General features: G+C 51.7%; 1 protein-coding gene across 1 annotated transcript in view; it reads left to right on the top strand.

Moving 5' to 3' along the window:
- Positions 1-443, top strand: part of EMH_0052930 (uncharacterized protein) — a gene marked incomplete at both ends in the record, with an annotated part of 6,164 nt that overhangs the window by 1,185 nt on the left and 4,536 nt on the right. The window lies entirely within an intron of this gene.

Below are 443 nucleotides of genomic sequence, written 5' to 3'. Positions count from 1 at the left end.
GCAGCAGCAGCAGCAGCAGCAGCAGCAGCAGTTGCTGTATCGATTGCTGCATCTATCAGGCTAGCTGCAATTGCTGCTCTTTGTGTTGCTGCTTTAAGTACAGTTGCTGCTGCTTCTCCGGTGCGAACTCCAGCTGTTTCATCTACTGCTGCTGCTGTTTCTGCTGCTGCTGCTGCTGTTCCTGCTGCTGCTGCTGTTGCTGCTGCTGCTGCTGCTGCTGCTGCTGCAGACTTCAACTTAGCGAAGGCTGAGTGGCAGATGAGCCGAAAAATTAAAAACTTTTTTCTGGGGGAATACCCAAAGCCCAGTGCAGCGCTCGCCAGCAAATACAAGGCAAGGGTTTAGGGTTTAGGGTTTAGGGTTTGGGGTTTAGGGTTTAGGGTTTAGGGTTTAGGGTTTAGAATGTAGGCAGCTGTTGTGCTTAAGGAGGTGTGGATGTGGCC

The sequence above is a fragment of the Eimeria mitis genome, genomic scaffold (assembly GCF_000499745.2).
Source record: "Eimeria mitis Houghton genomic scaffold, Emh_scaff2383, whole genome shotgun sequence".
Lineage (NCBI taxonomy): Eukaryota > Apicomplexa > Conoidasida > Eucoccidiorida > Eimeriidae > Eimeria > Eimeria mitis.
This window is presented reverse-complemented; position numbering and strand designations above follow the sequence as displayed.